We start from the raw sequence: 15472 nt of genomic DNA, 5'->3' as shown, positions 1-15472 counted from the left end.
CAATTAATTGTCTTAATTTGTATCTGATAAAAATGTCAACAACAATGCCTGTCAGAATAACGAGGAACCTTCAAAAATAAAAGCCTTGTTTTTCAGATAAAATTTGCTTTGTGAAGATGAGCTCTGACTGTAAATCCCTTGTTCTTAAAAAAAAAAAAAAAAAAAAAAAAAACAAGAAAGAAAAGAAGTTTGTTTTTCTTACTGCTGGTGTTCACAGGGACAGCCGTAGCAGAGGACCAATTTCCATTATATTCATAACCACACAAACAGGAAGGCAGGGATAATGGTCTTGTTTTACATTTGTGCTTCAGAAGGTCTTAGACACAGTCAAATCCCTCCGATAAAACCCACACAGTCCTCTCGCCTGTTACTCACATCCTGTCACCCAGCATACAGCTTTGAGCAGGCACTGAATTTGATCTAAACAACTGTGTTTTAAAAACTGTCCATTTGGATTGTATCAGCACAGGGAGGAACACTTCTATCCTCCCACTTGTTAGTGCTGGAAACGATAGTGTGCTTGTAGACACAAGAATATTAGGCTTTAGGCTGGTGATGCTTTCCAAAGCATCTTCTTCAGGAGGAATCATGTAAGAGCCTGGGTTCCATTGTTGACCTTCAGGTTAGTGCTTGATTTCAAGCACCAGAAGCACCCTTTGCCTCAGCGAGCATCCAAACCACCTGCAATGTCATTTTGTCTCTTGTCAGAATCGCTTATCCTCAATAGTTCTCTCCGTGTTCCCCAGAGCCTCCGCCATCTTGTTAGTGGTCCCTCATGTGTTATCAGAGAAAAAAGGAACCAGATGTAGTTTTGACCCAAATTCCAGCAGAAAAACCTTTGAAATAAAAGAACTCAAGGATAAGCCATCCATTTAATGGCAAAACTTACTAAGACTGAGTCCTCGACTGTTTTTTTGTTTTTGTTTTTGTTTTTTTTTTTAAAGAACAGCACCTTTATTTCTCTAGAGGAATTTTATGTACAACCAAGTATTAGCACAAAGCCAAAGAGAAGATAATCACTCAGCAGGACATACGTACCAGATAGCACAGCCCCCTCCATGTTTGTTATGTTATAGTCTTTGAAATTCTATTTTCTACCTTGTAAAGGGACCACAGGTTCATCTCAATGTACCTGCCTTTATTAAGACAAAATTGCATCATAAAAAGCTATGTCACACACACATATTCTGTGTATAAAAAAATTTCCTTAAATTTTTTTGGGGACTAATTGAACAAAAAATTATTGAGCTACCTCCTAAAATGAGTAAGACTTCTGAGATTCTAACTGAGGGCTGGGGCACACATTTACGGACAGTAAAGATTGTAAATACTTCTAAAAATCAAGACAGTGGAAAAGCCTTTGCTCAGATGCAAAGAAAGTGTATCAGTTGTCTTGAATGTAATAAAGTTCATACATACAATTAATAACTTGTAAGTTTGCTCAAAGAAGAGACATCAGACACTTACGATCCAGTCGACAGATTTCAAAGGCTCCAGGAAACAGGAGAACAGCAGAATTGCAACTGACATCATCTTATGATTTCTTCTCTACCTCTGTTTCCCTCTCTTCCTCCTCCCTCTCCCCACTCTTCCTCTCCTCTCTCCCCACTTTTCCTCTTCTTCTTCCTTTCCTTCAAGGCGCATAAAGTTATTCCATTTCAAAGCAGAGATAGAGAAACTGCCAGAATTGTGCTTATGAATAAAGTTTTACTGGAACACTCCTGTACCCACTTGTTTCCTCTCTGTCTTAGGTGGCTTTCTTGCTCCAGTAGCACACTTGAAAAACTGCAACAGAAAGCACCTACAGCTTTACAACACTACCAGATCCTTACAGAAAAGTTTGATAACCCTTGTTTTAGAATCATACCAAAGGACATCATGTGAGAAACTTAGTTATGTTATGCAACGTAGCAGGTATATAGTCTCTGCCTTACTTTCTTCTGGCAAAGAATATGTAAGAGATTAATTTTCATAGCTATTCTGAAGCAATCTAAACCAATTTAATATTGTTTTTGAAATTCATATAAACCATAAGGCGTTCTGAAAGGCACCCTCATCAAAAGTCTCATGACCTATTATAACTACAACTTATAGACAACTGAAAGGCCAGCAATGACTTCTCCAGTTTCTAAAAGCAGGAGCTGTGTGTCCAGATTGACCAGCATTTTCTCTGTTGCTATAAGCACCACTGTTTTATAGCTTCTGGAAACAGATATAAATGAGGCAGGGAAATGCTGTGTAAGCACTGTTCACCCAATCTTTCTCCTGTACAACATTTATGGTGCCCTTTCAAGATTGAGAACTCATAATCTTATCCACTGTGAATTAGTTAATATTTAATCTTTAATTGATTTTTTTATTACATTAGAAAAGAGCACAATAAAATGTTATTTGTGCAACAGAAACAGTATGATAGTGCTACCAATCACTTCTGGTGGGGGCAGACAGAGCATGGCGCTAGATTTTCAGTGCCCCGAGCTAGTCTTCAGTCTCCCACTTCCCTCCATCCAAGCAGGCTCCCAAACCTACTGACTGCAAATGACATCAGTGTGTTTAATCAAACACACATATGCCACTTTTCTCACAAATTGTCAACATGCAACTACCTGGTTAAATTACCTGTTTAAATTACCCCTGACCTGGGCATACTAGTTTGCATAAACTTTAATGAGAAAAGGTCACTTCTGAAGTATTAAAAATATAGTTTATGTAAGCCTGAAGGACTCCACTGGTTCACAGATGAATCTCTTCATTTTCTGCAGAGGTCCCTATAGGAAAGGAGCTCAATCACTAAAGTCCATCTAACCTGAAAGCATCCAAAACCATCAGTAGGGGGCAGCCTGTGCTCAACTAAAATCAGAGCTATTCATGGGACTCCAGCCAGCATCTTCATATGTACTGGCAAAGTCTTGAGGTCCAAATGACAATGAGCAATCAGAGACTCAATTTTGTGCTTCACATAGACGGTGGAGAACATCTCCTCCAGAATAAACAGTTGGGGATGGTGTTATAAACTGTCGGGCTGAGTTCAGGGGAGCTCTTACAGTCAGCAACCATATCTTCTTGTTCCTCTTCCTTCGGCCATCCCAGTGCCTGTCCCTACATCCTGAATTCTAGCTGAGGCATTTCCTCAAAGCTTCTTTTTCCTCTGGGATAGAAAGTATGTGTTTCTCCTCTTTCTAATCCCCTCTTTTGCAACAACTACCTAGTAAACGCCCAAGTACCTTCTAATTTGCACACTAATTTTCATGTACAGAGGCTCCAAAGCTATGATTTCTTCCTGATGGTAGCTCCATAAGCCAAGAATACTCAGAGGTCTCTTTTCATACAGGAGCTGAGGCATCCAGACATCAAGCTCTGCAAAGTCACATTGTGACAACGTGCTAGAGCCAGATCTAAAGCCAGTTCCATGTAGTCCAGGGTTCAGGTTGGTGAATATCCTACCCACAGGCTCACAGGAACAAATATAAGGGGAAGGGTGACTGTGAAGAGGTAGAGGGGATGGTTAGGAGAGCCCATCAGGTAAGGGACAAAGAAAACGAGGACTGTCCCTGGGAGATGACAAGGGTATTGTGGGGGCCCTTGCAATGAATGGCCTTGGGTGGGAGGCACAGTGCTTCCAGGAGGTCAAAGCCTCAAGCATGACTTGTTGGTATTTATAAAGATAGGGGCTGAATGGGGTCATGATTCCAGGATAGTTAGTGCTACAATGAGCCAAAGTGGAGACGTTTCTAGGCTCTCTAGAATGACTTGAGAGGAATTTCCCCCAGAAGACCAAATATAACCTCCAATTGAAAAAAATATCCTAAGGAACAGAAGACACTCCTCACCCCACCCCCAGGGAGGCAGACCTCTAGCTGAGGCCCTAAACTTAGGACATATAGTCCTAGAGGAATAGCACTGCATGGGTCCAGAGGTATAGGTCCTTGTGTAATACAGCAACACCTAAGTTATTGTCACTCTCCTGTACCTATGCAGATCAGTCTTTCCAGTGACCAGAAGCAGTAGAGCTGCTTTCTCACTAGGGCCAGATCAGCAAGCCCAGTACCCTCCCACACCCTACAGCCTGTCTGCCTCCCAGGAGGTTCACAGTAATCAGGGACATAGGATGCCCCCCTAACCAGAGACACAGGAGGCTGACCCTAATCAGAAACAGCACTGCCTGCCTCCCAGGACACTTGCTTTAACCTAGGTCATAGACCTCTACCTGCCTCCAAGGAGGCCTGCCAGAATATCCTAGACAGATGTCATCCAGACCCTAAGAGAACACAAATGCCAGCCTAAGATACTATACCCAGAAAATTTCTCAATCACTACAGATGGAGAAACCAAGATATTCCATGACAAAACCAAATTTAAACAATGTCTTTCTATTAATCCAGGACTACAGTGGATACTAGAAGGAAATCTCCAACACAAGGAGGGTAACTACACCCAAGAAAACCCAAGAAATGAAACATTTCACAACAACCCCAAAAGAAGAGAATCATATATACATACACATAATACAACCTCCATCAACAAAATAAAAAACTAACAATAATCTGTCTTTAATATCTCTCAACATCAATGGACTCAATTCCCCAATAAAAAGACATAGGTAATAGACTGAATACATAAATAGGATCCAACATTTTGTTCCATACGAGAAACACACCTCAGTGACAAATACAGACACTACCTCAGAGTAAAAGGCTGGAAAAAAGTTTTCCAAGCAAATGGTCCCAAGAAATAAGCTGGAGTTGCCATCCTAATGTCTGATAAAATAGACTTTCAACCAAAAGTTATCAAACAAGGTAGGGAAGGACACTTCATATTCAGCAAAAGAAAAATCCACCATGAGAAAGTCTCAAATTTTGAACATCTATGCCCCAAATGCAAGAGCACCCACATTCATAAAACAAACTTTACTGAAGCTCACAACATCGAACCTCACACATTAATAGTGGAAGACTTCAACACCTCACTCTGACCAATGGACAGCTCATTGAAACAGAAACTAAACAGAGACACAGTGAAACTAACAGAAGTTATGAAGCAAAAGGATTTAACAGATATCTATAGAACATTTTACCCCCAAACAAGAGAATATACCTTCTTCTCAGCACCTCACAGAACCTTCTCCAAAACTGAACATATAATCGGACACAAAACAAGACTCAACAGATACAGGAAAATTGAAATTATCACATGCTTTTTATCAGATCATAACATACTAAGGCTGGACTTCAATAACAATAAAAACAACAGAAAGCCCACATACTCATGGAAACAGAACAACTATCTGCTCAACGATGACTTGGTCAGGGGAGAAATAAAGAAAGAAATCAAAGACTTTATAGAATTCAGAGAATATGAAGAATATTCTCTGAACACACCCAAGAGGAATAGATGGCAGGAAATAGCCAAACTCAGGGCTGAAATCAACCAGTTGGAAACAAAGAATCAACAAAACCAAGAGCTAGTTCTTTGAGAAAATCAACAAGATAGATAAACCCTTAGCAAAAAAGCACAGAGACAGTGTCTAAATTAACAAAATCATAAATGAAAGGGAGACATAACAACAGAAATTCAGGAAATTCAAAAAAAGCATCAGATGTTCACAGGTCTCCACCAGTCAAACATGGTTTTTATATCTAGGTTGGGTATTGGGTTACGCCTCTGACTGAGCATTACCAAATTTATAAATCCTTTGCTTAACATTTAAAAAAAATTGTATAAAAGCAAAAGGGGGGGGGCATGGGGCAGGGGTTTTCTAGGGAGGGGAAATGGGGAAAGGGGATGGCATCTTAAATGTAAATAAAATATAAAAAAAAAAGAAATAAAGCACTTCAGTTAAAGCATCAGAACCTAGTACAAATGTCTATTCTCAACAAAACTTGAAAAATCTAGATGAAATAGATGATTTTCTAGACAGATCTTATGTACCATATTCAAATTAAGATCAAATAAACTATCGAAACAGTCCCAAAACCCCTAAGGAAATAGAAATAGTCATTAAGAACCTCCCAAGAAAAAAAAAAAATCAAAAACCCAAGCCCAAAGCCCAGAGCTAGATTTTTTTTTAGTGCAGGATTCTACCAGACCTTCAAAGAACTAATACCAATACTCACCAAACTAGTCCACAAAATAGAAACAGAAGGAACACTACCGAATCCATTTTATGTAGCCACAGTTACTCTGATACCTAAGCCACACAAAGACCGAACACAGAAAGAGAACTTCAGGCCAATTTCACTTATGAATATCAATGCTAAAATACTCAATAAAATTCTCTACTCAATAAAATTCTCACAAACCAAATCCAAGAGCACATCAAAACCATCATTCACTATGATCAAGGAGGCATCATCCTAGGAATGCAGAGATAGTTCAATATATGAAAATCCATCAATGTAATATAGTATATAAACATCCTAAGGAAAAAACTCACATAATCATCTCATTAGATGTTGAAAAGCCTCTGAGAAAATAGAGAAGCAACCTACAGATTCAATGCAATCCCCATCAAAATTTCTACACAATTCTTCACAGACATGGAAAGAAAAACTCTCAACTTCATATGGAAATACAAACCCAGGATAGCCAAAAACAATTCTCAACAATAAAAGGATTTCTGGCGGAATCACCATTCCTGACCTCAAGCTGTACTACAAAGCAATAGTAATGAAGACAGCAATCAATAAATAGATCAATTAATAGAAGACCCAGAAATAAACCCACACACCTATGGACACTTGATCGTTGATAAGCAAAAAACATATAGTGGAAAAAGAAAGCATCTTCAATAAATGATGCTGGTCTAACTGGTGCTCTGTATATAGAAGAATGAAAATAGATCCATATTTATTTCCTTGTACAAAGCTCAAGTCCAAGTGGATCAAGGACTTCAATGTAAAACCAGATACACTGAATCTAATAGAAGAGAAAGTGGGAAAGAGCCTCATTGGCACAAGGGAAATTTCCTGAACAGAACACTAATGGCTCAGGCTCTATGATCAATAATTGAAAAATGGGATCTCATAAAACTGAAAAGCTTGTAAGGCAAAGGACACTGTCAATAGGACAAAACAGCAGCCTACAGATTGGGGAAAAAAAAAAAAAAAAACAAACTTCACTGACCCTATATCTGAGAGATGGGTATTATCCAAAATATATACAGAACTCAAGAAGTTAACCTCCAAAAAACCAAATAACTCAATTAAAAATGGGGTACACAGCAAAATAGAGGATTCACAACAAAAGACTCTTGAATGGCCAGGAAGCACTTAAAGAAATGTTCAAAGTCCTCAGTGATCAGAGAAATGCAAATCAAAACAACCCTGAGATTCCACCTTACACCAATCATAATGGCTACGATAAAAAACTCAAGTGATAGTACATGCTGGTGAGGATGTGGAGAAAGAGGAACACTCCTCCATTGCTGGTGAGGTTGCAAGCTGTTACAACCAGTCTAGAAATTAATCTGGCAGTTCCTCAGAAAATTAGAAATAGTTCTACCTGAAGACCCAGCTATACCACTCTTGGGCATATACCCAAAAGATGCCCCCCAACCCCCATGCCACAAGGATACGTGCTCCACCATGTTCATAGCAGCCTTATTTGTAATAGCCAGAAGCTGAAAACAACCCAGATGTCCCTCAAGGGAAGAATGGATACAAAAAAAAAAAAAATGTGGTACATTTACAGAATGGAACACTACTCAGCTATTAAGGAGGAGGACAGCATGAATTTTGCAGCCAAATGGATGGAACTAGAAAATACCACCCTGAGTGAGGTAACTCAGATCCAAAAGGACATGCATGGTAATATCCACTCACTGATAAGTGGGTATTAGCCAAAAAGTACAAAATATCTAGGATACAATCCAAAGATTATAAGAAGTTTTAAAAAGCAGAAAGACCCAAGTGAGGATGTTTCGATCCCACTTAGAAGGAGGAAGACAATAATCATGGGAGGCAGAGGGAGGGAGGGAGGGACCTGTGTGGGAGAGGAAAGGGGGAGGGGAAAGGGGGAAACAGAATCAGGCATGGTGGGGGGAAACAGGAGAGAAACCCAGAGGGCCAGGGGAATGAATGGAAATATGCAGCCTTGTAGGGAGAGAGGTGGGGGGACCCTCTAGAAAGTACCAGAGACCTGGGAGGTGAGAGACTCTCAGGACTTAATGGGGTAACCTTAGCCAAAATGCCCAACAATGGAGAAGAAACTCTACTGTCCACCTCCACCCTCAAGTGGAGAGATGATCCACAGTCATAATTTCTGACCCAGAATTGTTCTTGTCTAAAAGAACTGCAGGGACAAAAATGAATAGACTGAAGTCCAATGACCAGCCCAACTTGGGATCCATCTCATGGTGGGGTTGGTGCACCAACCCTGACACTATTACTGATGCTATGATGTGTTTACAGATGGGAGTTTGGCATGGCTGCCCTCTGAGAGGTCCTACCAGCAGCTGACTGAGACAGAAGCAGACACCTACACCCAACCATTTAACTGAAGTCTGGAACCCTTATGGTTGAATTAGGGGAAGGGTTGAAGAAGCTGAAAGGGAGGGCAACCCCATAGGAAGACCAGCAGTCTCAACTAACCCCAGGATCTCCCAAAGAAGGAGTCATCAACCAGGTAGCATACATGGGCTGGTCCATGGCCCCCCAGCACATATATAACAGAGAACTGCCTAGTCTAGCCTTAGTGGTAGAAGATGCACTTAATCCTCAAGAGACATGAGGCCCCAGAAAATGAGGAGGCCTGGTAGAGGTAGGAGCACCCTCTCAGAGCAAGGAGGAGGAGGAGTGGGATGAGTAACTGTGGGAGAGGGGACCAGGAAAGGGGGGTGGTGTGGCAAAGGCTGGAATGTTAAAAAAAAGATGCACATAGATGTTGAGTTGGCACAAACAGCTAAAAATCTCACAAATTTACCCTGTAAAATAATTATTTTGCCAATTATTTTTTTATGGCAAATAGTAGCTTATTCAAATGAGTCATGCTTTCTTCTTTATATTATGATATCTGGGGCCGGGGGCAGACATGGGGTGTAGGCTTAGATCAGGACTACATTCCTAAGGAGAAACCTCAGGGTGTCACATGCCTGAGGAAGAGGGTGAGGGGTGCAGTGCCAGGGAGCAGCACCAATGAGAGATTAGCTTTCAAGAAGGAGAGGACCAATTGATACAATCTGAGGTATCACCTCGAGTCACTCTTAAGACAGACAAGACTCTGGGGCAGCAGTGCTGACACATCACGGTCTCAGGACACCTCGATATTCCTAAAAAGCACTGAAGAGGTGATGCTCAGCCTGGCAGAAATGAAGATGTTCCAAATACAGAAGCCACTTACTTTGGCTCCTGAGACTATTCAAACAATGGTCCCTAAAATAAAAATGTCCTGGAATTTTATGCTGGGAGAAGAAGGCTAAAGCCTGAGGAGAGACTAGACTCCTGGAAAGAGATTTCACAGAGTTGAAGGAGAGGCAAGCTGAGGCAATGGTGGATCACGGTGTGGAGCACACCTTGACCAGAATTGCTTAGCTATACATATTTTTGGACTTCTATTTAAACTAAAACCTCATGGCAGGACCCTGAGGATAGACTGTGATCAGTATGTTTGTGTGTGCATGTGTGTGTGTGTATGTGTTGTCATTAGATCTTTTCAAGGCCACATTAAACACATTTCCTTCTATTGTCAGGCCCTGCTTTTATACAGATGCTGGGGATCCAAACTCAGCCCCTCATATTTGTGCAACAAGTATTTTAGCAGCTAAGCCATCTCCCTGGCAGCCTGCTTTTCACTAACAGCGTGTCTCAGTAACAGGTGGCCAAGTTTGTCACATTGGTGCTGCCATGGTACAGGCTCTGGCTCTGGTGACAATTTCCAGGAGGATTTGTTTATGTGAGCTCGATCAGCACTCTTCCTATTAGAGGTAAAAAGTGAGAAATTAAAAAAAATTAACACATTTACTAATTTCTTTTAAATAAATGTCACTCCAGATCAACAAATATTTTTATGGAAGATAACTACAGTTTTTACAATGAAAGTGCAAACGACTGATGGGCAAAGTGTCAGGTGTTTCACATCGAGACACATCTCTTTGCTGTCTGGCTTAATTCAAGAGGGCTGGAATCCCTCAAATGCACATGCTTCCAATCCGCTGTGAGATACTTTGGTTGAAGTAACCGGCAAAAAATCTAGTGCCACACAAATACGCAGCCGAAAGAAGAGAGGCCTTTAATAGTCTTTTTGGATAGTTACATATATTCTTTGATACAATACCAAGATTTGACAAGTCAACTATTCTTCGAGTGTCAGTGTGAACCATAATTAACATACCTGACAGTCAACTACACCTGATAGTCAGCTACACTGCCTGGTCTGCCTTTTCCTGTAAATGCCTATTTTACTTGTGCATGGTTTTAAGACACTGTGCATTAGACATTTGGAAAACACTAGTTTACCTTGTTAATGATATTTTCTTGTCACAAAACATTTTAAAGCCATATTTGTTTATTTAGTATTTCCAATAATTTTTAAGGTAGCACACAAAGTAACAGGCTTTATTCTGGAATTTTCATTCACCTGTATCATTACAAATACAGTCTTTAGAAGCTGAGAGGCTGGCACGTTCTCACTGGCAGATACAGATTTTCTAGACATCTAAGTGTTGCTTGAAACCTTAAATTTTATCATCAATGAATGATGTCAGTTATTTTTCTTTAACCAACTGGACTAGCTCATTCTGTGCACTTTTATAAAACTGCCCTCTGACCATGAAAGTCCAGCTATTTGTTTTAAATTAAAAATGGTATTCTATGGGGGGGGGGGAGCAAGTTTAGTATACAGTTCATAGAACTGACAGCATGTGACTTTTCTAGAGATACCACTGTGTGTGGTAATGCAGCCATTCTCCATGCCTACTTCCTGTTTCAACACACACAAACACCTTAGTGTGTATTTGAGAGCAGACATTTAATAATAGGAATACCTTTAGTGCCTTATCCATAGTGAAACTGGCATTTGCCCTCTAGTGTGTGTATAGCACTGGAGGATCCAGTGACCACAGGAGCATCCTGGTGCTGCAGCCAGTAGCTTTGCCCTCTGTTACCTTTGCAAATTTCTGTCCACAGAGAAAGGCAAATGAGATCTCAGTGCCACTGTTTGGTTTTACCTTTGTTGACCTCCTGAAAAGATCTTAGTGACTGCCAAGGACTCAAAGACCCCATCCGAGACCTGCTGATTTTGAGAAATCATTTTCCAACACAGTTCTAGGAAGTTATAATTCACCACATTTTTAATAGCTGTTCCCATCAGGATAAGCTATACAAGAAGGTAAAAACAAAGACCCCCCCCCCCCCCCCCCCCGCCTCAATCTCAGTGGTTTAGACAAAAGGTTTGTTTCTTACCAATGCCATGCTTCTGTTGGGAGATGACATAAAGGAAGGAGTCTGCTTGTCAATCATTTAAGGGCTTTGGGCTAAAGGCAGACCCATCTCAAATTGCACCAATCACCATATAAGGAAAGTAAACCCTCTGGAGGGTCTCACACAGCAATTAAATAGTGCAGGAGCAATAGAAATCAATTATATTCATAGTCTACTAGTCTCAGCTGTGTGTGTCTGGTGGGGGTAGATGAGGCATACAGTTCTAGATAGCCTATAGGGCTGCAACTCACAACATAGGTGGTCACAGGAAAGTCAAAATGAACTGCTTCTTGCCAGTATGCCAGGAAACTGTCCAGTTTTCTGTACTGCCTGTTTATGCTTGTGACATTCCCACAGGGAGGGTTCTGAGACCTCCTTTCTTCACTCAGAAAACCAAGACACAGAATGGCAAAGTAACCTCCTCAAGGTCACACTGGGGACCACTGTGCTGAACAGGTAAGGAGCCCCAGAGTCCTTGGCTGTCATTCTAAGTGATACTTTCCTTAATGCTTTCTCATAATGGTGAATTTAAGGTCCATTAGTGTAAGGTGAGTTTTTCTTATTATGCTAAAATAGGTTTTCTCACTATGAAGTCATGGTAACTGCTTTTCAAATGTTCTTATTTGGGAAAGGAAATAAGTGCTCACATTTGTTTACTCTGTTTTTATGATTACCATGTTAATTTTGATTGATCAGAAATACTTAAACCTATGAATACTAGTTTAGTTTTAGCTCTTGGCTTAGATTTAGTCAAATTTTGGTTCTTATGTGCCAGGTGCTGTTCTCATTTTTATCTGTTGAACATGGTGCTAATTTAGTGTATATTATTTTCAGTTCAATCTATGGCACAATGGGTCCTTATAGGGGGATTAAAGGACACATTTCCTATTACTCTAAAGGAAAGGCCTGGAACATGGGTAGGTTCTACAGGAGAGGTAAAACTCTGCTGTAGTGGACACAAGTAAGTTTCTACAAAAAGTTACAAGGAAACCAGACATGCCAGTCACCAAGTTTTCCTTTTGCTATATTTCATCACTAAATCTCTCCCTGTCAGGACTGTTTGACAAGATGTAGTGCTCCTTCTAGAACAAGAGAAAGCACCAGGCAGATACTATCAGCCAGGCTCTGGAGCTGCTCCAAGGAGGACTGCCTGAACATGAGCAGGCCCACTGGCCGAAGGCCCAGGCCTTTGAGCCAAACAGCAGCTTTGTTAAAAGGGACACATGGTTTAGACAGAAGCAAGCTGTTCTGAACCGAACAGAGTATTTATTAGCCCGCCTTGGAAAATGTAGATGTGCAGAAAAAATGCTCACTGAGAACAGGTGGCCAGAGCACAGAATTGAAATACACAGTAAGCCTTGAGGAAAGTAAAGTCTTTTAGTGTTGGGAACTTAGAAAATGCATGATAGTTTTGACAGTATCTTAACATCTTTTTTTTTTTTTTTTTAATGGAAAAAAACTATAAGAAAAAAGTAAGGAAAAATCTTCAGGAAGGTTTTACACTTTTTTGTAGCATATATTTAAACTACAAGTCCACTGTGTCTTTGCCAGGCCCTTCCTTTAATAGCAATGCCCCCCACTGAGCAGTTAAGTCCCAACTTTGGAAATGAGCAAGGCATCATATTCTTTTTTAATACATAGAAGGGATAAAAGGCTCTCCCCTCATTTTTAGGGGAATTTTCTAGATTCTTGGTGGAATACAATAATGTCGAACAAAGAGGATGACTCTTTGGATATCAAGATCATTTTAAAAAGATTGATAAAACAACTCAGTAAAAAAAAAAAATTGATCTCTACATCTGAGCACGATGGCTGGAGCATGTAATCTTAGCACCCAGGAGGCAGGCTCAGGCAGCAAGTCTAAGCCCAACCTTCCCTGTCCCAAAATAAACAAAAACAACAAAAGGCATGTGAGTGCTGGGGAGGAGATGATTTATAAACTATGTAAGATTCAGAGATTCAAAGGGCAGAAAAAGCAACTCTCACTTAGCGTTTATAAGTCCCGGTTGGTCTTTGTTTAAAACGACCATTTGGCTTGCTGTGATTTAATGGAAGCCCCAAGTCTGCTAATCCCTTCTAAGGACCTCACACATAGTAAGCTTCCCAAAGCCAATTTTCAGCCTCTACTGCTCACAGGGCTTTAACACAAGATGAAGAAAGGATGGTTTCAGACAGCTGAGTTAATACCTCCAGGTAGAAGGTAGGGAGCGTGTCTGGCAGCCAGTACATACCACAAATCACCAATGGCTGGAAGAGCAAGTCTTCCTGATGGGAGTGCAATGGTACAGAGCTGCTAGAGACCTGAGGGACCAGTCAGGGAGGCTAAGGGGCAGCCTGGAGCTACAGTGTCTAATGGCAGACAGCTCGAGGGCAACGGTTCTGTATTAACACCTGTGTTAGCTACTAAACGGGTCTGGTGGTAGCCAAATGCCCATTTTGTGTAGAAATTAGAATAAGCCATCTGTGTCAGGAATATACAAAACTACTCTGACCAAATGAAAAGAGAGGTGCCAAGCATTTTAATAGCTTTGGTGGAAAAAAAAAATCCCATAAAACCAGGTTTTAAACACTGACAATACACTGGCTTAGGCTCAATTCCACAGACTTCCTGGTCAAATTACCATGTTTCTTAAGTGTTCTCTATCTGATGTGTTAACTGTACTAAAAAATATAAAGAGCTATATACTTCAATGTTTTAAAGCAATTTGCCTACAAAAGTGGTCGAGACAATGCCTATTTGTCTTACAACAAGGGAGATTCCACAGAAAAGACAAATTATATGTAGTGGGAAAACTCAAGCGAGTGGAGGGGCTCACTGACCTTTTGGAATAGAAACATTTTCTAGGACTAGGCTCCTAGACGCAAAAGACAGCCATCCCCTCCTCAGTTAATGTGGCTAACTGTAGATGGCATGCCAAAATATCACCAGGCAAAGGAAGACTCCATAAAACAGGGGAATGCTCTAAGAGGCTGTAAGAGGCTCATGTCAAGAGAATGACAGGGCAAGACAGCACTTGTGAAATGTGTCTGCTTTCAGAGTGAATCTTAAGACCCTGCTTTGCAACCCTGGGCACTAATTCATTCTCACGTTGCGTGGCCTTAAGAGATTTAAGCGCTGATTCACCCAGCATTAATTTTCTCAAGTTGGAAAAAAAAAAAAAAAGAAAGAATGTTCTACATCTCCTTGCTATAAGCGTGACTTATGTGGCTACCAGGACAAATGAGCTACTGGAAAAGCAGATACAAAATGAGCTTAATATGGAACCTGGCTTGGGGAAGATCGTCAGTCTAAACGGTCTGACTACCAGTGTAAGGAACACTCTTCACGTGACTGAGGAGCCAGCTGGAGCTCATCACTGGAGATTTTTAACTGTTTCTAGAAGGCTTGGTAAGAAGAATAAAAGAGCCACAAGTGTGGGTGTTAATGAATCACCCAATATACCTAAGCTGGTCTTGATGGGACCATGTACTTATCATGCTTAGATAGGTTAGGGACTTCCCCTCTCTCCTTATCCATCCATCCTCCCTCCCTCCCTTCCTCCCTCCCTCCCTCCCTCCCTTCTTTCTTTCCTTCCTTCCTTCTTTCCTTCCCTCTCATTTTTTGCTAGCCAGGCACATGTCTGCTGCTGGAAAGAGAGAGTCCCACCCTTGGGGACACCTGAACCCATGTGTGAAAACACACACACACACACACACACACACACACACACACACACACACTAAATCAATGTAAATAATCGTAGTAACCTGCCTTTCTCCATTTCATTTAGATGGATGCCAGGAGCTGATTTTGATAGATATATGGGAATATTGAGAATATAGCATGATGGGAGAAAGGAAGCAGTCAGTCACACAGTAAGTATCCTCCCCAGGGGCTGGAAAGGTGGGACCAGAATGCTGATCCCACAGCGGATCCAGTGCTCAGAAGCTCATGCAGACAGTCTCTCAGTACAGGCAACTCCAGGGGAGCAGAGGGGCAGAGCAGAGCATTGGTCATTCAGGAAAGCTGTTTCTGTGCTGCAGCTGGACACTAGATGAGTGTTTCTCAACCTGTGGGT

General features: G+C 41.0%; 1 protein-coding gene across 2 annotated transcripts in view; it reads right to left on the bottom strand.

Moving 5' to 3' along the window:
* Cers6 (ceramide synthase 6) overlaps window positions 1–15472 on the bottom strand; it is a 248062-nt gene that overhangs the window by 50512 nt on the left and 182078 nt on the right. The gene's annotated exons all lie outside the window — the stretch shown is intronic.

Source organism: Arvicanthis niloticus, chromosome 2, assembly GCF_011762505.2.
Source record: "Arvicanthis niloticus isolate mArvNil1 chromosome 2, mArvNil1.pat.X, whole genome shotgun sequence".
Classification (NCBI taxonomy): Eukaryota; Metazoa; Chordata; class Mammalia; order Rodentia; family Muridae; genus Arvicanthis; species Arvicanthis niloticus.
This window is presented reverse-complemented; position numbering and strand designations above follow the sequence as displayed.